This window comes from Perognathus longimembris, chromosome 1 (assembly GCF_023159225.1).
Source record: "Perognathus longimembris pacificus isolate PPM17 chromosome 1, ASM2315922v1, whole genome shotgun sequence".
In the NCBI taxonomy this organism is placed as follows: domain Eukaryota; kingdom Metazoa; phylum Chordata; class Mammalia; order Rodentia; family Heteromyidae; genus Perognathus; species Perognathus longimembris.
The window spans coordinates 77285205-77311733 of NC_063161.1; the positions used below are offsets into that span (position 1 = coordinate 77285205).

Here is a 26529-nt window from a genome sequence, read left to right on the forward strand (position 1 = left end):
TGTATGAATGTGGTTTCAGGATAATTTATATGACATACATCAGAATTTCTATGACATATTGATGTCCTCAGATTTCTATGATGGAGAAATCTTACAAATTACCAGAAATCCTGTTCTTCCTCTAAATTATTCTTGAACTCCATTTTAAAAGTGAATATTAGTTGTAAAGTATAAATTTCCATCAAATAAAAATATATTTAGAGGGGCTAGGAATATGGCCTAGTGGCAAGAGAGCTTGCCTCCTACACATGAAGCTCTTGGTTTGATTCCCCAGAACCACATATATGGAAAACCGCCAGAAGGGGCACTGTGGCTCAGGTGGCAGAGTGCTAGCCTTGAGCAGGAAGAAGCCAGGGACAGTGCTCAGGCCCTGAGTCCAAGGTCCAGGACTGGCCAAATAAATAAATAAATTAGAGAGAGAGAGAGAGAGAGAGAGAGAGGCTGGGAAGGAGGCTTGGTGGTAGAGTGCTTGCTAACATGCACAAAGCCCTAGGTTCAATTCCTCAGTACCACTGAAACAGAAAAGGCTGGAAGTGGCACTGAGGCTCAAGAGGTAGAGTGCTAGCCTTGAGCAAGAAGCAGCTAGGGACAGTGCTCAGGCCCTGAGTTCAAGCCCCAAAACTGGCTATGCACACACACACACACACACACACACACACACACACACACACACACACATTCACCTTTTTAATTACTACAAATTTATTATACACAGTTAATAATAAAGATACTTATTGCTATGCATTAGTGGTTTACACTGTAAGGCTAGTTTCTTGAGAGGCATAAACTAGAAGGATCATTGCTTGAGATGGGCAGAGGCAAAGAGTTCATGAGACCCCATGTCAAATATGGGGCATAGTGGTACACACATCCAGTTATGCAGAGTGGCCGAAATTAGGAGGAGTATCTTAGGTCCAAGCAAGCACAGGAAAAATAGTTTGAGACTCCATCTCAAAAACAAAAACTTGGGTGTAATAACTATATATACAGGAGAACTGAGGTCCAGGCCAACCTTCATAAAAAACAAAGTGCTATTTCAACAATAACCAAAGTAGATTAGGCTGTAGGCACCACATAAGCACTCGAGTGGCCTGCCTAACAAGCACGAAGCCCTGAGTTCAAATCCCATTATTACAAAAATAAACTACTGAAATAGAGTCTAAAACCATCTCTAAAAACCAATTTACTAACAGTTCTAAGATAAAGAGATTTGTTTCATCCATCTCCATCTCTTTCACAATACTCTTATAAAAGGCTTAACTAAAGATTCTAAAATGTATCTATAGCAAGCAGGTATCGAACCACAGTTGTCCCATTCTATAATTTGTCTGAGGGAAATAAGCATTTCCCATTGAAAAAGATACAAATTTTTATACCCAAAACAAGTCAAGATGAGTTTCTGGAAATAGCGATCTTAACGTACCTTATCTTAATAGATAACAGAAAAATTTTAAGCACTTTCAAAATCATTTAGTTTTTAAGTTGTTAGACTAAAGCAATAATATAATAAAAAGCACTTCCTTGGGGATGGAGGTGTGACAGGGTGACAAGGTGCCTGCCAATGAACATAAAGTGTCAGATAACAAGTTTGAGTCCCACTCTTGAATGAAAAAAGAAAAATCACTCCCTCTGTTATCCAATAAGGAGGCAGTATGTTCTGGAAAAATTAACAACAAATTTATATCTAGACATCTCAATAAATGTGACAGATATCTTCTCTTGCCTACACAGTAATTCTCTGCCTTTCTTATCAACCCCAATCAGTTCAAGCAGCACAGAAACTTGAAAGGCCCCTGATTCGGCCAGGGATAGGAACTATGACTGGTCCACAAGAGCTGAAGCAATCTCATGGCCCTGCTTAGTAACTAGCTCAGAGGATTGTGTGACCCAGGTCTAGTCAACAAGGCAAAAGCAGCAGTCTACAGGTTGGGTATTTTTGTTCCTGATTTTGAAAGGAGAAAATATATTCTATGGACATCTCTTTTGTCCATTGGAACAAAAAAGCAATGAGCCAACTATAAGGCTAAAGCTTAAGGATAAAAATAAATACATTAAGGAACGAGAAGAATAAACACAGGAAAGAGCCTGGGTTCTGGATAGTACCCAGTAATCATCCCTGAAGTGATTTCTTGTAACATGCTAAGGAAAGAAAGAGATTTGTAAGTTTCAAATTGTTTGTAAGCATAAACATTTAAATGGAATAAAACTTATTAAAAGTCACGATAACTAAAAATATCTTATGCAAAGAATATAAAAATTCCTACATACTCAATACAAAGGTTTCTATTATATGAATATAGGCCAAATTTTGAATATTTTATTCATTAAAAAATGCAAAAGGTACACTGAGAGAGCAAGCAAATAAAAGGATAAAAGGAGTCTACGGCCATACCACCCTGAACGCACCTGATCTTGTCTGATCAAAGGTCCAATGTTATAAAGATGTCAGTTGTCCCGAAGTCAATTTACAAGTTCTACACAACCCCATTTAACTTAAGTTCTGTGTTTATGTGTGAGTTGTTTAACACATTCAATGTACACAAATCAGTGCAAACGATCATTAATGACCAAGACAATGCTGAAGAGCAAATTTAGACTCTCACTGCCCAAAAATAAAGATTCTAAAACTACAGCACTGAAGTTATGTTGTGCTAATGGTACAGAGATTAAAAGAGATGAACAAAATCTCTACTAAGAATCTTTAACGCATTTGATTTATGACAAATGTGACACGAAACTGCCCTGGAGAAAAGATGATCAAATTAATAATGATGTTATGTCTTGTAGATATTTTCAATGTATGGAAGATGGTCAATTTGACCTCAACTTCATTGCATACATAAAACCTAACTCAAAGTAAACTGGATATCTGTAGATTGTTCTAGTTTTCATCAACATCACTCTGAAAAATGCTTTACAAATATATGTGTGTATATAATACATATTAGATATATGTAATATAGATTTTTATGTGAAATATATTTACATGAATATACATTATAATATGTGAGAGAAAAGGGGGAGGGCTGTTGAAAATGATAATATATTAGAAGACAAGAGGAAAGCTGTAAGATCAACAGAAAACATTTCCACCAAACAGGAATATAAAGAATTGAAAAACAAAAAAATACTGAAGATCATCTTCCAAATAGGAGTCTGTATTTCCATTTGTGCAACATATACACTGTCTAGAGTTCCTATTCCACAGGGACACTGCTGTAGGTACTTGGGATAAGCAGTAAACAAAAGAGACAAAAATCCTACCTTTGAAGCTTATTTTCTAAGAGTTCCAAAAAGAGAGAAAAGAAGAAAATAAAGGGAAAGGAATAATATACTTTTTCCAGGAAAAAAAAAACACACACATTAGTTTCCAGATGAAAGAACCCACCAAGACCTGGTCCAATGCTACTTCAAGGCATATCAAGGTAAAATTTCAAAACATCAAAGATAAAGAGGAACATCTAAAAGTATTCAGATGTGGAAAAACATACATAAAATACAAGAGTCAGAGGTCAGATCCTTACTTAAGAGAACCATAAAGGCAGTAAGGCAATAGGCAACACTTTGAAAATACTGAAAGAAAATCATTTTCAACCAAAAATTATAACCCCGATAAGTGTGAGTAAAATAAAGACATTTTTAAAAAAGCTAAAGTGTCTAAAAATTTATTTCTTATAGCCCACATTCTCTACAAATGTCCAGTAAGACAGGCTCCAACAAATAAGGAAATAAACATCAACAACAAAAAAAAGGAACATGGAACCCAGAGATTTAGGGACAAAGTAAGAGATCAGGCAAGGAGACAGATATGTGGAACAGTAGTGATAGAAAGTTCTGATATGAAAGTGATGCAGAATGCCAGAGAATGTGCTAAGATGGAAATGTGCCTCTTATAGGAAGATCTCTAGGGAAGGGTAAAAAAAAAAAAGATAAGAAGCCAGCTGTCATATCAGACACATTAAACTGAGTTTCACCAAGTTTAGGCATAAGCTAGTAACAGCATTTAGAAAACTAAGCAAAACAGAAACTTCTGAAGAAAAGAATAATATGAAGAAAAGAAGAATATGGCCTAATGGCAAAGTGCTTGCCTCATATACATGAAGCGCTGAGTTCAATTCCTCAGCACGACATTTATAGAAAAAACCAGAGGTGGTGCTGTGGCTCAAGTGATAGAGTGCTAGCCTTGAGCAAAAAGAAGCCAGGGACAGTGCTCAGGCCCTGAGGTCAAACCCCAGGACTGGCAAAAAAAAAAAAAAAAAAAAAAGCTTGAAGAAAGGAACTATCCTCCTAGGGCACTGGCCACTTAGATGTGGAAACTATGAACAGTAACAGTCTTGAAAATAGAAGAACTAAGAGGTGAAGCAAATGAAATTGTGAGACAAGGAGAAGAGAAGATGTATACAATATAGACTATAGCCACAAGAATTAGTGGTGCTAAAGCCACATCCTGTAGAGTATTCTAAAAGGTAAAAAGAACAAGTTAAGACTACCAACATTGGAGGAAGAATACAGTGACAGGGTTATTTTATGTGCCTACCTAAGGGAGAAAACCAACAATAACTAGCATTCTTGACTTCCAAATCCACAGGGATTACAGCTAAGGTAGCTCATTCCTTCCCTGGCCCAAAGACAACAAAGAAGAAGGCAAACACTGCAGCTCAGAAGAGGCTCCATTAAGCACCTTCAAGGTCACCAGGACAGGAATCAGGAGGCACTTTCAGCACCCTCAGGAAGCAAAGAGGCATAGTGGGAGAGAAGGAGAAACCAAGGTAGAAGGACCCAGGTTCTAAAATTAAGGTTTCAATCTAACCAACTGCAATGAAATGATCAGCCCAGAACACTACATTTGAACAAGGTGACTACTGGTTACAATATGTATGCAGAACCAGAACCTATTATGACACACAAAATATCCAAGATATATTTTTAAAAGTCATCCATCATACCAAAACTCAGGAAAATCATAATTTGAGAAATGATTACAACAACTGATGACAACACCAAGACAATACACATGTTGGAATTATCTAACAAAGATTTTAAAGCATATATCATAATAAATGCCATCAACAAACAATAACATTCTTCTGGAACAAATAAAAAGGATGAAAAAAGAAAATCTTGGCAAAGAACTAGAAGTTATTAAAAAACAACAACCCTCACATATACAGAAATCATAAGCACAGTAACAGAAACCAAAAAAGAAAGAAAAGGAAGAAATTGTCAGGAATAGCTCAACAGGATAAGGTAGACAGCAGCAGTGCACATGAACAGGATTTACCAACACCACCAGGGAAGCAAAAACAGGCAGGGCACAGTAACAGACCTTGCAACCTAAGTCTCAAGTTATCACTGAATAAGGAAAAAAAATTAAAAAAGAGAACAAAGTTATCAGGGCTGAAATGTCTGGAGAAAATAATGACTAAATATTTTTGAAATATAGCAAAAGACATAAAATTGAACAACCAAACACTAAGTAAATCTCAAAATAAACCCAAAAGAAATCCATATCAAGAGGAATTGATAAAAACTAAAGAAAAACCAAATCCTGAATTCAGTGAAAAGCAACTTACAGAGGAATAACAACAACAACAACAACAAACATAACAGCAGAGGGCTGGGGATATAGCCTAGTGGCAAGAGTGCCTGCCTCGGATACACGAGGCCCTAGGTTCGATTCCCCAGCACCACATATACAGAAAACGGCCAGAAGCGGCGCTGTGGCTCAAGTGGCGGAGTGCTAGCCTTGAGCGGGAAGAAGCCAGGGACAGTGCTCAGGCCCTGAGTCCAAGGCCCAGGACTGGCCAAAAAAAAAAAATAAATAACAGCAGAATTCTCAAAAAGAAATCGGGCAGGCCCATAAGGTTACAATACAATACTTGAGTGCTAAAATTAGTGTCAACAATAAATTTTATATCAATATCACTCATCTTTTTGTATATAATTTCCATGTGTTGAAATGTCACAATGAAATCCCTATACTCCATATAACCAATTCACAGTAATGAAAAATTAAAATAATGCATAAAGATGAGAATGTGGACACTAATGTTTAGAATCTGTCTTGGACCTGGTTTTTCCTTATGTATAACATATATTTATGAATTATTATTGCATGGTGCCTCAAAAATCTTGCAACATAAGATGTATACAAATACGCCAACAACCAGTCACCCAGGGGTTGAGGTTGAAAAGTAAAAAGGCAGTTATTACTGTACTGTGTATACTTATACTTAGTCATAGTACATTAATGGTTACAAAAACAACAAAGCTATACAAATGACAAAGTTAGCAACATATACACATGAAATCCACACAATCTACAAAATTCCTATCATTCCCTTGTTTTATTTCTTTCTTCCTCACCACAGCCATGCATTGCAAAATAAACAAAACTGCTTTACAGCCTAGGACTGATCCAGACAACAGTTAATCCAAATGTACCTGAACCACAGTTCTGGAGAACTGGAGAATATAGCAACGATTCTTGGTTCTATTAAACAGTACTTACTTCCAGGTGTTAGCCTGAGCTGCTAGCTCTCAAACACCATGCCAGCTACAGGTCCAACAGCACCTACAGTTGTGCCTTCCAAATCAATAGTGAGGCCTGAAATAGAATTTCATCAGTGCTTGTGAAACAAAGCATTTTTCTGGGACTACCCAACATTATTTTATTAGTGCGCTACACAGGCCGTAACAAGAATGGGAAGTTAAAAATCTTCTCAGTGTGGCCTTTTAATAGTAAAGACTATAATTCATTGTTCATGTGTTTCAAAAACTTTCCTGCATTTTGATGTAATAATAATGAAGTTGAACTTTATTCGAGATGTCTATGATAAGAATTTGCTTATGACTCAGAAGCAAATTAATAAAACACTGTTACTAATATGAGGAGACATCAGTCACTACCTGTCAGTCTCCATTATCAATCATTGCTTCTAGAGAGTGACAGAGAAAAACAGATGATTAGTGAATGCAATAAATATAGCCTGTCCTAAGAATTTGGGACATGGAGAATCACACTAAAGGAGATCAGATGATGCTTTACCTGTTCTTCAAAAAAAACTGATATAACAAATGCCTCCAAATATGTTGAAGAGAAAAGAGACAAAGGTATATAACTTAGCTATTTTAATCAGGAAAGCCAGCTTTAAAGTCTTTGAAACTTCTACACAACTGAACTCAAAAAAATTTAATCTTCTATTCTTGGCATTAAAATACAAGATTATTCACTTTAATGACTTTTGAATAATTTTTTTAATGAAAAATATCAACATCTTACAGCTCTAAGCAAAGAACCCTGCAGTCCATGCTAACAGTGCCATCTGGAGCCTATTTTCTTGGCACTGTCTAAAGCAACACCTTTATGTGTACCTCTAAGTCCCGCCGTACCAGGCTAGCTTCAGTGGCCATATGTATTGGCTTTTAGGTATTTAAAAGTTGACAGAAAAAAAAAGTGAGTAATTTGAACAAAACAAAATGGACAGTGACCAAGCAGACAGAGAACTACTGGCAGTTGACAGAGCTATTTAACTTCATAGGTGTATTGCTAATAAAATATTTACTGTAGGTTAAACTTTAGTGAACTACTCAGTCCTATGTTAGACCTAAGTTTTCACCACAAACATCTTACACAGTGATAGACAATGGAAGCGAAATACGATCTATTCTGATTTCACTGTTGATTTGGTGGCAAGACCAATGACAATAACCACGTGTAGAGACACCATCTTCCTGAGTCCTTCACATTTCTGACTCTATTCTCTCCCCTTCCTCAGAAGGCACCTCATAATTCAAAGAAAAATGCAGCTATCCCTGCCTGGTCTTCCTTTGCTTTACTATGCCCTGACCCATATTGGCCTGATCTTGCCTTTTCCTCTCTTCTGGACTTAGTAGGAAAGGAGTCCTGATGTAACTGAGAGCTCCATGCTCCCTCTATTAACCTCTTTGCTGCCTGTAGATGCTCCTTCTCTACAATTCCCACATGGGAGATTGCACAAGTCTTGCTCATCTTACCTATGCCCCAATTAGCCTGAGACCTTCTAACTACTTTGCCACCTTCGCAACCCTCTCACTGAAGCAGTAGCTCACGGTAGGCTGCAGGCTTTCTCCACTTCACCTTCCATGCTTTCAGCCTCCAAATGCCATCACAGTGCCACTTCAGGAGCTTGTTCTGCCTACACAACAGAGAAACTCCTCGTCTCAAGTCCAACAGGTACCTCTGATGATGAGCTGCCTTGAAATCTTTCTGCCATTTGATGACAACCACCACTAATTCCTTTATGAATCATTTTCTACCTTGAGCTTCCACAAAGCTGTTCTTTTCCTTCTCAGTCACCTTCTCAGAATCCTCTACCTACATCTCAGATGTTTCCTCTTTCAGCCCTCTTCTCTACTGTGCAGTTATGGCATCTATGTAATTTTGTTTTGTTTTGTTTTTGTATTTTTGCCAATCATGGAGTTTGAGCTCAAGGCCTGAGCACTGTCCCTGGCTTCTTTTTGCTCAAGGCTAGCACTCTACCACTTGAGCCACAGCACCACTTCTGGCTGTGCTCCACATGGTGCTGAGGAATCGAACCTAGGGCTTCATGTATACGAGGCAAGCACTCTACCACTAGCCATATTCCCAGCCCCGGCATCTATGTAATTTTATATACTTGCATAGTTAAGAACCACCCCTAATGTTGATCAAAATCTTCAATTCCCAAATGCTAATGTCACAGCCAGTTAGCTGTCCACAAGCCCCTAATGATCTCAAAAAGAGATAAATCCAAAGCAGAAGTCACTATCTTCCTGTTCCTATACTCTCCCTCTCTTTGTTTTCCAGAATCAAATTCCCACAATCCTCCCTTGCTCCAGACCAGAAATCTAGGTGTCATCCTTAGACTCTTACTCCTTTTATTCTCAAAGCCCTAGCAATGCTATTTTTTAAAACCATTCCCAAACTGTACCACTTAAGCTACCAAAATATTTCTCATTAGATGATAATGCTATTATCCTTCTAGCCTACATATCTCTGGATTTAGCAGCATCTCACCCAAGCTTTCTCGTTTGCAGTACTGAAGAGATTGGTCCCCTTCCTGAAGTCCTCTCCTCCCTCAGAGTGATTCTAGCCTCCTCAGTTTTGGTAAGAGGTCTGACTAATATCAAACTCAACAGATCATCTCTCATGCACATCCAAAGGATCCAATAATCCAGAACCCAATGTGGGCTTCACCACCAACATTACAGTCAGATATTGTTCAGTGTCTGTATTTACAATTCAGTCCTATCTGAAAGTGAATAATCATCACCCTTGCTGGCTAATCACTCTCTTACTTTTTGAGCTCAGTTCTAAGGTCATCACCGTCAACGAGTCCTATCCTCTGAATTCCCCATAGAACACCAGATTGGTTTCTGTAGTGCTGGGAGCATTCACTTCTTAATGCACAATATTGCAGTGACATAACACACTTGGCCCCTCACTTGTAAGATAAGGCAGGGCAAACACTGTGCCCTTCATCTGGCTCCCCAGAGGCTCTCATAATGCCTAAAGAGTAGCTGACAGTTGGTAAATATTTGTTGAATAAACAAATGAATGAATGAACAAACTAGTTACATAGGCATTCCTTGCTCCTTAGTGTCACTTGAGTTTAAATGCTGGAGAGCCACTATAGATATTGCTTTATCAGGAAGCATAGTATTTTGAAATATTTACTTATCATAATTATTCATCAAGAACACAACATTAAGTCACTGCATACTATTCCATTGCTAGGAATGCAGCAATTTGTGTTTGCTCATGTCCTTACCTAGAAAGTCAAGCTATTCAGAAAAAGAGCTCTTTGTGAGAAGAGTTCTTTCTGAGAGCCTATTTCTAGCAATGCAGATAATCTATTATCACCATGATATTATATATAAGCAAATAATCTCAATCTGTAATTAATGCAACTCTTCCAGTCATCTTCTGAGCAGACATATTGAAGCTACCTTGCATTTCCCATCATCTTATGATGGCACATAAGCACAAACATTTCTGAACAATAAGATTTTAGAAGCATGATACTTTATCACCCCCTCAGATTAATTTCTACAATGAGTGCAAATAAGATACATTAGCATTTGATCACTGTACATTTTGTATATTTAAAGGGTAAATCCAAAACAAAAGAGTAAAATAGGTGATGTGCCTTCAAAGTAGTTCCATAACTGCAGGTTTGGGGCCTTCTTTGTCTCAAATAAAAATATCTAGAATGACTTAAGACAGACACCCTGTCCAGCCAGTGGCAAGAAAGGAGAGACGTTTCAATGAGCCCTAATTCCTCATGTGCCTGAAATGGGCGGGGGGGGGGGGGGGGGGGAGTCTTAAGATTTTGTAAAATCTTTTACAGTGCTATTCATTACTGCTTTTGTAGGAGAGTGGAATAAATACTCCAATTTTCTTTCCCCTCCCTTTTTAGTTAAACCCAGGTCTTAACATTAAGTTATATCCTGATTAGTGGATTTGTTCATAGCAATAATCCTTTCTGTGCTTGCAGTTTTAGTCAGCAACAATAAAGAATATCAGGTAGCATTTGACATTTTGAACAAAGAGAAATAACCTTTCCAATTTACTAAATCCTGCTTTTAAAAAGTCATTACCTTACTGAAAATGGGTTAAGCTAGGGACGAAATGTAATCATTTAAGTATTTTCTTAAATACTGATGGCATTCAAAGTCAGAGTGGAAAGGATGCTCTATTTACAAAATAGCATTAGCACAATAAATGGCTAGATATCCTAAAAAAAAAAACACACAAAGGTTATACTTGGCTTCTAAATCTCATCACATATAAAAGCAAATTCCAGATGAAAGTTCCCATATAAATATGCAACATTCAACCTAGAGAATTTTGGACAATAGTTCACAGAACTCAGGAAAACAGGAAACTTCTATAAAAATCAGGAAATATGACTGTGTATATTTTCATTTACTCTAAGCCATTGCAAAGAGCTAAACACAGGGGGAAAAAGATTTCCAAAGTAAATAGCCATCCCAGTGAGTTCTACTAGAGAAAGTATTCTCACTAACTGATAGTTAAAAGACAACTCAGTGGAAAAATGAGCAAAGAATATAAAGTAGAAATTCACAGGAGACAAACTTGAAAATGAACAATAAACATGAAAAGCACAATGTTCAGTAAATACAATTTAAATCAACAATGAGATTCCTATCACCACAACATACATTAGAAAGAGTAAGAAGTAAGTACTGTTTAAAAATGTGATGAAAAGCCAGGTTCTGGTGGCTCATACCTGTAATCCTAGCTACTCAGGAGACTGAAATCTGAGGATTGTGGTTCAAAGCCAGGGCAGAAAAGCCCATGAGACTATTTTTTTTTAATTTTATTATCAAACTGATGTACAGAGAGGTTACAGTTTCATACGTTAGGCATTGGATACATTTCTTGTACTGTTTGTTATCTCGTCCCTCATTCCCTTCTCCCCTTTTCCCTTTCCCCCCAATGAATTGTTCAGTTCATTTACACCAAACAGATTTGCAAGTATTGCTTTTGTAGTTGTTTGTCTTTTTTTACCCTGTGTCTCTCGATTTTGGTATTCCCTTTCAATTTCCTAGTTCTAATACCAGTATACACAGTTTCCAATATACTCAGATAAGATACAGAGATAGTGGAGGTATAATCACGGGAAGGGGATACAAGAATATCATCAATAATAGAAGCTACAGTTGTTATCATTGTTGTAACTACTTCCATGAGACTCTTACCTACAATAAACTATGCACAAAAAGCTAGAAGTGGCACTGTGGTTCAAGTGGTAGAGCGCTAGCCTTGAGCACAGAGAACATAGTTCAAGCCCCAGGACCGGGGGGTGGGGGTGGTGGGGGGAGTGAGGAGAAGAAAAGTATCTTGTACAACAATTCTTAGGAATATGAATTGCAGTAACATTTTGGAAAGAAATCTAGCAATGTCAATATGAAATTAAGTATATTCCTAACTTTGAACTGGCAGTGCCATTATTAGAATTATATAAAAATACAGATAGAGTAAAAATGTTTCCCACCCCATTATTAAGTGGCAACAAAAAAGACCTCATAGGAAAACATCCAAATGCTCATCAGTAGAGAATAACTGAATTAAATAAGTGCACCAATATGATAGAACACACTGTAATTGTCAACAACTTGGATCTATAGCCACTGCACTAGATGAATTAGAAAAAGAAGACAATGACTCGTGTGTGCAGTCTCAGTTATAAAGCATATGATTATGGCATCCAAACATTGTATTATTGAAATTTAATATATACAAACCTGAAACCTATGTATATGAGTGCGGTGGGGGGAGGGAGGTTGAACACTGTGCAGGGTTTTTAAAGATGTACTCTTCAATGCTAACTCTACAAAATGAAAAGGGATAGAGCACAGGCTACTGGGAAAAAAGATAATTTTTGTTCCATAATGTTTCCGTAATATGTTTCAATTGTTATAATTATCTAACTTTAATAAAAATAGTAAACATGAAATATTATCTTACTTAATGTAATGTGACATGTAATATTCAATATATTAGAAGAGATATAAAGAATACTAAATGATAGGCCTTTGGAATGGAGAATACTTATTAAATGAGATTTATTCTATCTGCATTCTCAGAGATTTTAATAAGATTTCAGGTTCAGAGCTCTATCACCCATCCTTTAAAGAAAAACAGGAACCTAAAGCCCACTGAATATCCTGGCTCATTGATATCCCAGATCGCTTCATTAAATCTCCCTTCATGGAACTCCTCTGTCCTTTTATCAACCTTTCTCTTGAATATTGTTCTACTGATTACTTAGTACCTACAGAAGATGAAGCAGGCAACTGCTAAATCTAAAAAGATTTAGAAGAGAACACATGGTCAAGCAAAAATATGATAAGCAAACCCACTTTGTTGTATAGTTTAATATCTACAAATACTCTCGCAGAAAATACTCTATGATATTAACTAAACTCTGCAACACTACTAATTTAATGTTATTTGTTTCTTAGGGGTTGAATTCAAATACGGTTTAATCTTGTCAGCAGACAATTATTGGTAAAATCATCAACTTGTTCTACAAATGCAGTGTAAGGAATCTGTTAGAGAAAATTAAATAAACTGTTGATTAGAGGCAAACTGATTCAAAACATGTAACATGATAAAGTTTCTGAAAGTGAGTTTGTTGACTTTCATACACACTGTGTTTTGATATTATTATCTAATATTATCTAATTATCTAATATTAGTCAATAAAGCACTAATGAAAAAATTTTAATTTGCTGTATTTGAAATTCTGCTGGAAAATACATCAAAAATAAGACTTTATCCAACTTCCTCCAATTTATGAAAAAGGCAAAGCAAAACCAATTTAGAACTGTAGGGGTCTTTGTTCATTCTCTTACATACACATTACTGAGTTTTGTGATGGGGCCACATAACTGCACTTCCATGAGCCTCAGACTTCTCATCAGGGTAGAGATAGTGCAACCTAGTGTGTGAATTGGGATGAAGAGTAGAAAAAGCAACAACATGCCAAGCACACAGCAGGTACACCATGAATTACCATAATTAATATTATAATTAACAAAATATAGGATACCAAAGCTATCAAAAGTTCAAAAACAAAATACAAATAAACATGAAACAAGTAGAAATTAAACTGGCAAAACATTACTTGCCCCTAAAAGAAACAGAACCATCAGAAAGTTGCCTGAATTGGACTCTATAGTGAAATAGAGAAGACCTCTTTGGCCTATCACTCCTGTGAAGTACAGCAAAACTCCAGAACTTCGTGTAAACAAAACAAACCGTAAGGTAAAGACAGATGTTAGACCAGCCCAAAAATCTCAGGTTCTAAAGAAGAATATGACAGATCACTCCCTGTGTTTACTTTGGCATCATCCCAGATTGATGCTAGAGAAGGTGGCACCCTAGAAAATCAAGAGGAGCAGACCAGAAAATCCCCTGGAAAAACTTGCTCTCTCCAACCAAAGTACCAGGAAAGAAGAGACAATAGCCAAATCCTACCAGTAAAAGCCAAGTGAATGACCTAGTCTCCCAGCCTTGCTCCTCTCTCCAACCCACAGGGAAGCAGGCACAAGGGAGAGCAACACAGAGCTGGGACTTGCCCAGCTGCTGGCTACTACCCAGCAGTATTAATCCATATGCATGGAGACCCTGGATCTCCAGTCCCAAAGTGGATATGAGGCACCCTTCTCCCTCCCCAAATATCAGATGAAAGAAGGTAGAAGAGTCCAACTTTCCTCCACCATTCAGCAGTAATAAGACCTTATCCCCCTGTGCAATCACAGAAGTCTATGTGGATAACTATAATAAGGTGAACTTCTCTCCAAAATGCTGTCAGTGCAGTCCTAGTATGAGCTTAAAATCCTGCTGCCACAAAGCAGCACTACAGATTCTTGGCTTTCTGGTTACCAATTAAGACTGAGTAGGAACGGTTGATTACCATATTCTAAACCTATAAGTAATATGAGTAAACACTGTGCCCCAGTATGTACAGTTTATGAGACTTGTCAAGAAATAAGGTTGAAGAAAGATCCACAGCCTTACAACATTGTACCAAAATTATTGAAGCTATAATAAAAATAATTAAAAGATCCAATTGTCAAACCAATAACCAGAAAAAAGAAAACTCAACTTAATGGTTAAGAGATGTCAACACCAAAGTGCTACAGAAATAGAATCATTCAATGAAAAGTGAAAATGTTTTGTTTTGTTTTTTAATACACCTGGAATTCCAGAACTTGAGAAGTGGGAGCAAAACACTCTGAAGCCACATCTTCAAATATAAAAATAACTAACAATAATTTTAAACTATCACAAAATGCAAAAGAATAGTAAGTCTCAGCAATGAAAAGCAAATTGTTTAAGTAAATAGAAATTATAGAACTGAAAAATATAATTGAAGCAAAAAAAAAGCTGGGCATCTGAGTGGAGAAGACAAAGGAAAGAAATGAATGAACTTAAGGAGAGCATCAAAAACTATACAATCTGTATAACCAAGAGAAAGTGGACTAAAAAGAATCAACTGAGCCACAGAAGTCTTTGACACTAACAAAAGATTTAACATTTATGTCATCTGCTTCCTAGAACAAAGAAATAGGTGGGGCTGAAAAGGCAGTCAATGAAATAAGTTGGAATTTCACCAGATTGACTAAAGATTTAAGATATTATTGATTTATTTAAGAAACTAACATTATTCCCAAACAGGAGAAACCCCAAGTAATACACACAACATACACATAGTCAAGTAATGGAAAACTAAAGACAAAACAGACAATGTTGAGATCACTGAAACAAATGGGATACTATCCAAAGAAGAACCAATTCAAATGACAGTGAATGTCTCGTGGGAAACCAATGCGGGGAGAAGAAAGGGGGCACAACATTCTTTAAATGATTCAAGACAAGCAAAACATTCTCAGTTGAAGCAAAATCAAGATCATTTGTCTCCAGCAAACCTACTCTGAAAGAATGCCTAAAGAAAGTTCTGAAAACGGAACATGATAAAAAAAAAAGAAACTTATAATGTCAGGAAAGTAGAGAAAACAATAGAAGCAAAAAATGCAAGTAGACACAATAGACTTTCTTCTCATGGCTTTTCCCAATTACATTTGATGCCTGAAGCAAAAATTACAGCATTGTCTGATGTGGTTCTCTACATATGTAGGAGAAATATTGAAGGCAATTATAAAAAGGTAAAAGTAAGTAGCTTCTGAAAAAGGTGACAATGTACTACATGCACAAACTTTTATCCTGATTCTGATGTGTATTGTAAGTAAATACCTGTGAATCTACAATCATTTCACAACAAAAAGTTAACTTCAGTAAAGTGAATGATGAACCCAGTTTTCTCTCAAATATAATCTTCACCTAAGCAAGCTGAAAGTCAGTAAATTCTTCCTGATGGAAATACCTGCCTTCACATCACTTCTGGACCACTGTGTATTGGTCCAATTCTATCATCATCCAAGATGTCACCAAATGCTTATGTGTGATCAGATTATATCCAAGAGGTTTCAATTCTTAATAGAGTCAACAATCTTAACATAAATGAAGCTTGCAGATTCTTCTCAATAGATTAATCATTTTATTAGGTAAATAGTGTGACATTATCATTTTATAGGAAGCAAATGTACCAAGATGTATTCTTCTAAAGTATCCTGCATCTCAAAGCACTCACAACCATGCATATTTAATTCCAGTGACAGTATCACTTGCATACACATTTTTAATCTCCTCTTTTCAAACATTTCAATTAATTTATAAGTAGGAAATGTCACTTTACCATTTTACTTACTCTGTTTTACACATACCTCTTATTTGCTTGCTTTACTAATTACTACATACAATGTTTACTACATGTCATTCTGATTTACCTTTGAGAGGATAGTCAAACCTGCAGGCAAAGGCCTTGAAGTCATCTGTGCAAATTGAGCACTATTTTAGGGAAAGGAGGCTCCCCCAATCAAACTGGACACTGGTCTCTCCAACATGACTAACAATCTAACAAGAGACTGTGAAGGAGAAAAACACATAGCTGGGAAGGCAGCAGAGAGAAAAGCATGCAGTGAACAATAAGAGTTTGTCTGGCTTTGGTGGCCCACTTTAAAAGCCACTTTGTAAAACTACAGTTCCTTTGTAAAAGGTTCTTTGAAGGAATAAGTAAAGAATCATTCCTCTTCTTAGAATTACTTAGTACTGTCATTATACCTTGAGTTCCTCCGTTTACCAAATGAATAATTATAAAGCACTCTTAAAACATAGGGACAGAAAAGTAAGAGAGAAAGAAAGAAGAGAGGTGAGAAAAAGGTGGAGAAATCAGTTTGGAGAAAAGAAAATCAAGTGACACTAAAGACATGCAAGTGGAAGATGTCTAGAAGCTATCTAGTAGAGATGTGAGTCGGTCAAAACTAGCTACGGGCAATAAACACTCTACTGGGAAGACCACCCAAGATAAGAAGGAAAAGGCTGGGGCCTGGGCTCAGGAGTAAGCAACCATCTCCATCTCATGAGAGGAGCACTCAATATGTCCTTCAGCGGGGAAGCAGAAAGGAGAAGAGCAATGAAAAATAAGTTTTTCCAGAGTTGGCACAGATGGGAAGGCTACACAGAGGTGTCTCTGGAATCCTTTTGCTTCTTGCCAGGCCGCCATGCTTATTGGCAAGACAACTCTAATTGCTCCCTAACTGCTCCAGCCCACATCTATTTTGGCTCATTCCACTCTATTTTCCAATGACAATTACAGAAAATGACATAAAAACTAAAATGTAATTGTGTCATTTCCCCTTAAGGTCTCCAATGGTTTCTGTGTGCACGAAGCAAAAAAGACACAGCTTCTAAAAATTTTCTCCAGGGCATGCAAGCTCAGGATATGTTCCAGAACCCTCAGCCTCACTGGCCATCTCTAAGTGCCCAAACCCACCATGCTCTTCCCCATCACAGGGACTCTTACCCTAGCCCAAATATCATGCTTTCTGCCACCATGCCTTTCACTGTCAGCTTCAGGTCTCAAATTATCACATCCTCAAGGAAGCTGTCTGGATTGCCAACAGAAATAATAAAACACCCCTTGGCTTGAGAACACCTAGAACAAGTATAATGATTGATTATCCACTTCTCTACCACTGTATGGAGCAAAAGCTGCTAAGAAATGTTGCACCTTTTGGATCACTGTATCTTTAATAGTTTGTGTCTAGTCTATGGTAAGCTCTTGATAAACACTGCTTAGCTAAATGCAAGATTGAAACCAGGAGTGCAAACCCCTTATCATTTATGAGGACATGCTCTAAAGTCAAATATACCTGCTACAGACTTGTATGCCTGTAAGTTCATCAACCATCTTAACAGGCATTCTCTTTTATATTAAAGAAAATATCACACTAGATGGTTGTCGGGGTCTCTAGCCCTCTCCACCCCCCGCCTGCACTCCCCCGACCCTCGGGAGAGATGGGGAAGGCACGCCCCGGGTGGAGGAGCCAAGAAAGGAAAGGGTTGGCAGACTGCCCACACCCAGCCCTCCCTCACCGGAGGACAATCAGACGGCCTGGGAGACAAGTCAGCGCAAAGTCTCATTTATTGGGGAAGTACATGTGTCACTAATATAAGGCACAAGAGCCAATCAGGTCTAAGATAGGCAGGAAGGGGAGGCATGAGCTGTCCACCAAGGGCAGAAGAGCTGGGGCATCACGGCCCACAGAACTGCCTCCGCGTTATAACCAAAGACACTTGTAGCAGCTGCGCATTGTTGTTAGGCGCTGCCATCTTAGCCACACGTGGCCCCAAGACTGAGAAACAGGTGAGGCCAGCTAGTTGACTTCCAGGTGTGCCCCACAGATGATGACAATGAATAGCACCCTTTTGTTATTAAACTATTTCTGCTAATAGCATAGTACATTCAAGTCTTCAAGTCACTGGCAGCTCATGTTCTGTTCTTTAATTGAACTTGCAATAATCGGTTCATATCTTATTATGAAACTTCTACTGGTGATACCACATGCTTGGTGCCAATACAAAACAAAAAATCCAAAAATAAAAGTCATTATGCCTACTGACCATGGAAATATAAAGAACTACTATTGTTAAGATCACATGGAGCTGAATTTAAGACATTCTACTTCCCGCTAAGCAATTACAGATGAAGAGTAAGCACAGATCAAAGCAGAATCAGGCTTGTGAGGATCCTAGTAGTGCAGCTATTTGGGAAATATTTAAACTTGGTATTCAGCTAGCATTGTGGATTTTGTAACTAGTCATCATCTCCTTCATTAATAAGCAGTTAGTGACAAAATCAGATCACATCATCTGTGCAGTTCATTATAAACTGGGAAATATTCAGGGTATACAAATTTTATTAGCATGGCTGACATCTGTCAACTATTTTGGTTAATTACTCCTGAATTTGGATTCTAGCCTTCAACTACCTCAAATTTTAATGTATTTGGCATAAACCGTTTTCAAGCTACCATTATCTCTGCTATTTTTGTCTTATTCCTATTCTAACATTGTCAGAAATAAGTGTGCTAGCTCTCATACTGACATAGTTCGTTCTGCAGCTAAATAAAATAAATTGTTAATTGACAGAATATCACCCACCAAATGGTTGAAATTTTTTGTCAATGCTTATTAAATGCTTTCAGTATTGCTATGTAGGACATAAAATGTTTTGAACTTTCTTAATTACATGTTAGAGACATAAGCCTAAGACTTTTCTCTCCTTTGGACTAGAAAAGGGCATTTGACTTCTTTAATCACGTTGTGTTTGGATGGATCATTTGTGTGGCTTTGTAAGTGAGCTCACTTTATACCCCTCATCCAACCTTGTAAGCCACTTGGTGGTTCATGAGGGTGGGCTTCTAGCCAGAGATTAGTTTTGAAGTGAAAAAGAAGCCTGGTGGGTTGAAAAATGAGAAATGTGAGAAGGACTGGGAGAGGTGAGACAAAGGTAAGTAGAACAAATAATTCACAGAAAGTAAAGCAAGAGCAGCTCATTGGAACACACAGTGCAAATGTCCATAGGCCATCAAAATCAAAGAGAAAAAGACCAAATATATATATATATATATATATATATACATATATATATGCTAAAAACACAACACGCACCAAACACTGACAAGTACTCACTTTTCATCTTCCATGGTACTATTACAACCTGTCATATTCCTAAAGAAAATGGACATAAAAATTAGAGGAATCCCCCATTGGCAAAGCGGCAAATTGCCCCTTTGAACCTAGGCAGGTTGACTTCATGCCATCCACTACACCACCCTGGCTCAAGAAGGTACAGTGTCCACTTAAGAGTGGTTTTGAGAAGAAAAAAGAAGAAGCCTACTTTAAAGACAAAATATCTCCCATCCAGTTACCCAGATTTTCTTTTCCCTCCTCACATTCCTTCCCCCACCCCCACCCCCCCCACCCCTGCCTTTTACAGAGTTTCCCTGTTTTCAACAGGTTGGCTTACATCTCACAATCCTCATGGACTGAGATTATGGCCATGTGTAAGCACACACAGCTCCACTTACATTCTTCATGTAATTGGCCAAAGAGGATTGTGGGCAGCCATGGTGGCAATGGTGGCAATGCATCACTCACCTGACACATGGTAGCTGACCTTGGCCTCATTACAACAATCAACAATTCTTTAGAAAAACGTGAAGCAGAAACATGAAAGGCTATATCCTATAACTGACATAACTATTTAAATACCCATAGTACCTCATCCTTTTTCCCTCCTAACTAGAACTTTGAAGTTCCCATTAATAATGACTTCATCTTGGCAGGTTCTCCTCAGTTGCCTTTCCTATAAGAAACACTTAGGTGAGTGGTTAATTGGTGGGTGGGGAAGATAATTTGCATATTCTTAGACCTCCTGCTAAAATCCATCCTAATGTCATTCAAATGTTCATTATCAGATGTGATGTCAGCAAACTAGAGGAGCATCCACAGAGTGTGAAATATCTATGGGGCAGGACATCTGTGCAGAGTTCTTGCTTTGAATGTTTACATATATATTATTTTTAATAAAGAAAATAAAACAGAAAGATTCTCAGTGCCCTGTTTAATTAATTGCAAGGCACCTGTAAGAAAGTACTTGTGGTCCATTTTTAAGGCAGAACATTAGGCTTTGAGGAGAAAATGACTAGGAGATTGCTTGTTCAAGGACCTGCTGATATGACAACTGCAATGTCCCCAGGCAAACAGGATGTCTCCAGGAAAAGTGAATGTTGGGGCAGGATCAACTGACAAAGAGGAACTAAGTATCACTGTAAAGAAATGGAAACTTAAACCAGGAAGGGAGCAAGAATATCCCCATAAGGATAAGGAAAGATTGCACACCCTACAGTATTCAGCCAAGGAGGAATAGGGGGAGGGACTTGAGCACTAGAATAAAATGTTTGATGTAACTGCTCTAGGTATACCTGCCTACCAGACTCTGATTTTGTAAGACCACCATTAAAGTCTTGCTTTTGCTGTACCGTGTTCTCCCCGTCCATTTTAAAAGCTTGGCATTTCTTCTCCATAGTCCATACTCTAAGCCACCACCCCAAACAACTCCTTCATGCTACACATCAAGATGTGCCCAAGAGGCCTTCATGGAGAACACTCCATGTAACTATAGTTATTCCCGTAGCTTTGCACATTGCACACACAGAAAATATTTGGAACAACAGAACACATTATGTCCTTCTCCTGTACATAAATCTTAGAATCTAGAATACACTGAGGTAAGAGATTACATGGTACATTCCTTTATCTTTACATGAAGGTGATCAACTGGATGGTATGCATAGAAATGACAGAAATCAACTGTATTGGGGATATGAAATAATACAAGTCTAAATAGTAGACTGCTAGAGTTAAATATAATGCACAAAACCCAATGAATAAAAAGACTGCATAGTGCAACACAAAGTACTGTGTAGAGGGGGTGGGGATGGGTTTTAAAATTTGGGAGTAAGTAACAAATATTCATTATGTGTGGAAAACTTACTTATTACAGGACCATTTCTTCATCTGGCAAAAACAAGTCTCAAGATTAGGAAGATCAAATGAGAGAATATGAGAGATTGTGAGTCTCACACAAGGAAGGGAGCCTTCTCACTGGCATCATCATATCACCTCTCTTCAAGATGTCAATAGTGTCATTTCTTTACTAAGAAGTTCCAGCACTACAAAAGACAGGACTAGTCAGCCAAAACTTTCACTACACTCTCCCAAACATTTCTTCTGTTCCTCTCAATCGTATCTAGTTTTGACTGCTAACATCTAATGTTTTCTCAATAAAATAATACATCACAATATGTAAAGATGTACATTCTTTCGAGAATATCTATTGCTTATACAAGGGAGGGGGGAAGAAAGGGGATGAAATCATCCTAGCATTCTTCAAGCTCTTATTCACAACTCTAGACTACAAGTATTGGGAAAAGGGGAAGAGGAGACACAGATTTGTTTCTGACCCAAATATTCTTCAAGATTTAATGGCAATTACTTCTTTTAAGGTTTAGTAAATTTCAAGTTATTCCACAATAAACGAGAAAAATATGAGGCCAAGATTAAGGGATTAAAGTTATAAAGCCAGAATGACATACCATCTCACTCAATGGCTACATATAGTTATACACTCTTGTCATCCCTAGAGACAAGTAGGAGGACTACAGCCCAGACCAGCTTGGGCAGAATGTGAGACTCGACTTCAAAAATAAACTCAAAAAGAGTACAGGAGGTATGGCTTAGGTAGCAGAGGACCTGCCTTGCAAGTGCAAGGCTCTAACTCCATCCTCCCATACCACAAAAAAATTATATGTATATATGCCTACAATTTGTACTATGTATATATATATAATATATTTTATGATATACATACATATATATTATACAGGCACATGCATGCACACAAACACATTTTATGTGGTGAATGGCCAAGAACACTAATAAAAGGGCTTCAAGTATAATCATCTTCATTTTCTATTTAAAATTCTTCATTTTTTATCTCAGTTGCCAAATTTCAATCTTCATTGATTAAAAAACACAGCACAATTCCTTGCATACAAATTTATTCAGATTTGCAAACATTAAATCATCATTAGATTAGAATGACAAGCATGACAAAATTAATACACCAAAAGAGGTTTAGGGAAATATAAAACCTAAAATGTATTGAATTAGGTTTTAAATTGAACTCATACAAGCTTAAGTTCAATGAAAACCAATACTGCACACTTTTAAATCAATTATTTCATAATCATCCAACTAAATCCATTAATTTACCAAGAAATCCTATCTGAAAAGTTTCTAAAGTCAGCCATAAAATACCACTGAAATGCAAATTAGATCTAAACTTCTTCTAAATCCATCAAATGTCACCTTGCCTCAATTTATCAAATCACTTTACATGAGTGAATCCTGAAAGAGTCCTCGGGCTCATTAGTGTTACAATTAAGAGCCATATTATAGTGAAAATAAAATGACATAATTATTTTGAGTAATTATGGATCTAAACTCTTTAAAATAACTTATCATTCAAGCTACATGATACCAAACTCATTTATAACTTTACACATAATTGAGACCTAATTTCCAAAACTAACATGTAGTTATGAGAAACTGTCCTGCCGTTTAAAAATATTTTTAATGGAAAGAAAACTTTTGTGGATTCCTTTAAAACAATCTTGTGGTGAACAATGGATTGCAGAGAAAAGACTACAGCTGGAAATTAACTTTGGGAGTAATCATCATAAATCCACTGAGAGAAGGTGGTAGCTCCAGAAAGCAAGTAAGACAGAGTAGAGAGCAAGCCAGACATGCCCTTACAGCCCAAGAGTGAGTGTGGATGGGTGTGTATTAAATGGCCTGGAAAGATGTTACTTTGTAGTTCCTTTCTAAAAGGCAGCCCCAGCTCCTAAGAGGTCAGATGACAAAACACATGGGTGTGGAGACCAGTGAACAGGGCCAAGTGCTGGTAGCTCTCCCATGTAAGTATAATTGCTCAGGAAGCTTAGATCTAAGGACTGCAGTTCAAAGCCAGCCCAGGCAGCAAAATCTGTAGGACTCTCATCTCCAATTAACCACCAGAAAACCAGAAGTGGAGCTATGGCTCAAAGTGGTAGAGCACTAAACAAGAGCAAGAAAACTCAGGGCCAGCACCCAGGCTCTGAGTTCAAGCTCCACAAACTGACAAAAAAAAAAAAAAAAAAAGAAGAGAAAAAAATAGATCCATCACATAATCTGTTTTTATGCTTATTAATATTTTTCTCTCCCCATCACTGTGTTCCATAATGATAAAACTTACCAAAATAATAAAAGACTTCTGAAAAGATCATTAAGAATCACAGAAGCAATGGAAAAAATTATAAGTCTTCAATCATTTGAAGCTAAATAAAGTGATCCAAGTAAAAATTGCTTGATTTGGTACTTTACTCTCCTTTTTTTTCCATTTAATTTTGTATCTTATGTAGTGCAGATGGAGATTTCACAATTAGGAAATTATCCTGTCTTCAAAAACTTTGGAATTTTATTCATCATCTTTCTGAAAAATACCTATGAGACAAGAGAATATAAGTAAATATTGCTCTTAAAAGTGCCGGTTTCAGGGGCTGGGCATATAGCCTAGTGGCAAGAGTGCCTGCCTCGGATACACGAGGCCCTAGGTTCGATTCCCCAGCACCACATATACAGAAAACGGCCAGAAGCGGCGCTGTGGCTCAAGTGGCAGAGTGCTAGCCTTGAGCGGGAAGAAGCCAGGGACAGTGCTCAGGCCCTGAGTCCAAGGCCCAGGACTGGCCAAAAAAAAAACAAAAAAGTGCCGGTTTCAACTTGTGTCTACTTTTCAACGGGTCAACAAAGGGGTAGTAACAAGAGGCAACCCCAGAATGAGCCCTGTTCTCCCTATAGTTTTGGTCTTAAAGGCTACCTGTGCCAAGCAGAGGCTACAACTTGGAACCCCAAAAGCAGACTGTCATGGTTGGGATATTAAGTATACCACCAAAAGGTCCATGTGTTGAAGTCGTGGTCACTAGCTACTGGATCCAGTCATGGAGCGGTAACTAGATCCTAAAGGCTCTTCTAACCAATATATTAACCCACTGCTGTATTTATAATTTTCTGGCATTACTAGTTAGAAGAAGTAGTTACTGGAGATGTGCCTTTGTACTATATATCTCTTGCCTGGTGCCTACCTCTCTTGGCTTCTTGACCACTCTGAGATAAGAAACTGTTTCCTGCTACAAGCTCTTGCTGCTATGATGCTCTTCCTCAAAACAGATGGACAGCAATGGAAACCACAAACTGAAACCATGAGCCAAGATAAATCATTCCTCCCATTAAATTGCTTTTCTCAGGCATGTCACACTGACGAGACAACACAGAGAAGCCTGAGTTGCTGACAACAAGTCACACCTTGTTATAGAGAAGCTATGTGTCACTGGCTAGCATCTCAGCTGAAGTACTTCACTAGCAAAACAACCAGTGACTAGGGTAGAGCCAAAATATATCTACATATTAAATGGGGAAGATACTAATAGACTGACTAAAAGGAAGATCTATGATCCTCAACAAATGGCAGCTCAGTTACTGTACTCATGACTAATCAAAGTGCTTAAAGGTTAAGTGCAAGGTTCTACAGCTAGGAGACACATCCTCGAAAAATTAACAAACTACCCTGGGTATTGTATATACATTTATTGGAACTAGGGGAGGGAAGGGGAGAATCAAAATGGAGAGACAAAGGATAAAAGATAAACCAATGCAACAGCAGTACTTACAAAACTATATGCTGTAAACCAACTGTACAACTCATGGGGGGGGTGGAAATGGGGCAGAGGGAAGGTGGGAGAAAAATGAGGGAGAAGGTAACAAGTTTGATAAATGTACTCACTGCTTTACGTATGAAACTGTAACCCCTCTGTACATCACTTAGACAAAAAATAATTTTAAAAATTATACAGTAAAAAAAAATGTCTACTCTAGTCACCAAATCAAGAGCAGGAAACTGGAAATTCGTTTCTAAAGTCCTAAAGAAAGAAACATCCTGACTTGTTCCTTTCCATGTCTGGACTTGACCATGGTTCCAGAGCTTCTCTGTGTCTTGCTGGCTCTCTGACCTAGTAGAGTGAGCAATACATCAAGCACACTTTCTCAGTCTTTGAAAAGAAAGGAACAAAGCCCTTCACAAAACAGGCCAAAATTGGCACAGGAACAGAATATAAAATGGACTATTGTCAGTAGTTTCTGCCTCCTTTTTTGCTCTTACTCCACTATTAAACGTTCAACTGATTGTTTAAGTGGACACTGCCTGAAATGGCCAGATATGTGGGAGAACAATTCTTAACACTTTAATGAAGTACATGTATCCAATGTTGCCTAGTTTACAAAACACTAATTTGTTATATTTACAGATACACTTAATAGGAAATAATGTCTGAAACAAATTCTTACAGTTGACTGGTAAGCAAATAATCTGCAACACTACCAAGTCTGTGACACATAAAAGCCGTGTTAAAGATGAGTTTCCCAAATTTACAATTGTATCTTTTTTCTACTAAGCCAAGAGTATTGCTCTTAAAATGTTTCCAAATCATTCAACTTAGAATGGCAGTAAGATTTCCCACACATTTGTATTTGATGTTGGTCCCTAAAGCCTGACATACAAAGATGAATAGTTTCTTAGCCAAGCAATCTTCAATGGTGTGATTTGGTTGTTCTAGAAAATGTTTCTATTTCATATAAATTGAAACCGAAGAAGAGGAAATAAAAGAAGAAGGAGGTAGAGACAAAGAGCTTACTTATAAAATACAGACACCCAACAATTTACCATGCCACCAAAAAAAAAAAATCAAATCCAACCTACCTTCTCCCCAAGAGCTAAAACACTAACCCAAATACAGTGCCTTTTTCAAGGGCACAAACATTTTTATTATGGCAGTATTAAAGGAATACAAAATCTATCTCGCTGGAGATGTGGCTCAAGTAACAGAGCACTTGCCTGGCAAGTTTAATACCCTGAG

General features: G+C 37.6%; 1 protein-coding gene and 1 long non-coding RNA gene across 2 annotated transcripts in view; both read right to left on the reverse strand.

Annotated features, from left to right (window-relative positions):
• Sdk1 (sidekick cell adhesion molecule 1) overlaps positions 1 to 26529 on the reverse strand; it is a 788311-nt gene that overhangs the window by 620878 nt on the left and 140904 nt on the right. The gene's annotated exons all lie outside the window — the stretch shown is intronic.
• Positions 1092 to 15086, reverse strand: LOC125339065. Its single transcript, XR_007208393.1, has 3 exons — positions 15075 to 15086; positions 6483 to 6486; positions 1092 to 1280 (listed from the first exon to the last, which is right to left on the reverse strand). It is a non-coding gene; the product is annotated as an uncharacterized LOC125339065 (long non-coding RNA).